Source organism: Acyrthosiphon pisum, chromosome A1 (genome assembly GCF_005508785.2).
Source record: "Acyrthosiphon pisum isolate AL4f chromosome A1, pea_aphid_22Mar2018_4r6ur, whole genome shotgun sequence".
NCBI classification, from domain to species: Eukaryota; Metazoa; Arthropoda; class Insecta; order Hemiptera; family Aphididae; genus Acyrthosiphon; species Acyrthosiphon pisum.
In genome coordinates this window covers 42,296,582-42,298,067 of record NC_042494.1, presented here as the reverse complement: position 1 = coordinate 42,298,067, position 1,486 = coordinate 42,296,582, and the positions used below count along the sequence as shown (strand labels likewise).

The following is a 1,486-nucleotide window of genomic DNA, read 5'->3' as shown; positions in this document are numbered from 1 at the left end:
AAAAGAAAATTTTTCATGAATTTCTAACTCGAAATAATTTGCAAATAACATTAAATTAAATTTTATTAATTTTATTCTATTAAATTTTCAAGCTTTTTTAACCAATAAATAAATATAATATAATATTTTATTGATATTTATAGAAAAAAAGGTGGGTAAGTGGATTTCGCTCTGCTGTGCAGTAGGTTACAAGTGGGTCACTGTATAATGGATGGTATTAAATTTTAATTCAATGATATAATATCATTGTATAAGAAAAACGATTCTGAGCGGAGACGGTATGTCAGTCTAGGTATAAGACATAATATTATAGTCTATAGTATTTAAAAAAAATTGACCTATAATAGGTACCTATAATAAATTTTAAATTAATCATATCATAATATCTATTAGGTACTTATAACGCGTTATACATCAACAAAAAACCGTGGTACTATCATAGATATATAATAGTATACTTTAGAAGTTTCAAGTACCCACGAATAATATTATACAATCACAACAAAATAACTAAAATAGTTATCCTAGGTTTTTAATATGTAATTTCGTCCAAATTTGTACTTAAAATGACTATAAAAATAAACTGCGTAAATGTATTTTTTAGATTTTTTGGTAACAGAATTAATTACTTACGTGGAATCTTGTTTTAAATTTTCAATTCTTAGATACAAAAATTGAACATTTTATAAATTTTTAACTACAAAATAATTTTTCAAATTAAAATTTGATAAATTTTGTCAAAATTTGATCTTTAAATGCTGATAAAAAAAAATTGTGCTTATGTATTTTTAATATTTTTCAACTGATATACAATATATCAGGAGCTTTGTATTAAATTTATACACTTTTTGGCCCAATAGATAAAACTTTATTGATATTTATAGAAAAAAAAATTAAAAAAATTGAAAACTTACAATGTCCGTAAACAGCTCAAAAAGAGTCAAATTATTTTCAAAATTGTATGGTGTATAGGAAATGCTAATATAAACATTCAGTAAAATTTTCATGTATCTACGGTCATTTTTTTTAAAGTTACACCAAAAACCAAATTCAATTTTGTGAAAAATCGATTTTGCGTAAAAATTCCCGTTTTTCCTTAATTTTTCTTTTGTTTTTCCCGGTGCTTTTGAAAACTACTGGGAAATTTAAATTTTGACCTCCCCAATGCACCAACGATATTCACTTTCTGATCGAACAAGATACTGAAGTTGAAAATCGTAGCATTATTTCGACTACTTATCGTGTACACAGACACAAAAAAAAAAATTAAAAAACACACATCATTGTAAAATCAATACATTCATCGTTCCACTCAGAATCTAAAAAACTAAAAAAAATGGAAACTGAAAATGTCCGTAAACTGTTCATACCAAATCAAAATATTTTGAAAATTTTATCATGTATAGAAAATGGAAATATAAACAACCAGTGAAAATTTCTATAGTACCCATATGTTACATTATATATGTATCTATGGTAATTTGTT

General features: G+C 24.1%; 1 protein-coding gene across 1 annotated transcript in view; it reads left to right on the top strand.

Annotated features, from left to right (window-relative positions):
- LOC100571213 (farnesol dehydrogenase-like) overlaps positions 1-1,486 on the top strand; it is a 176,328-nt gene that overhangs the window by 97,843 nt on the left and 76,999 nt on the right. The gene's annotated exons all lie outside the window — the stretch shown is intronic.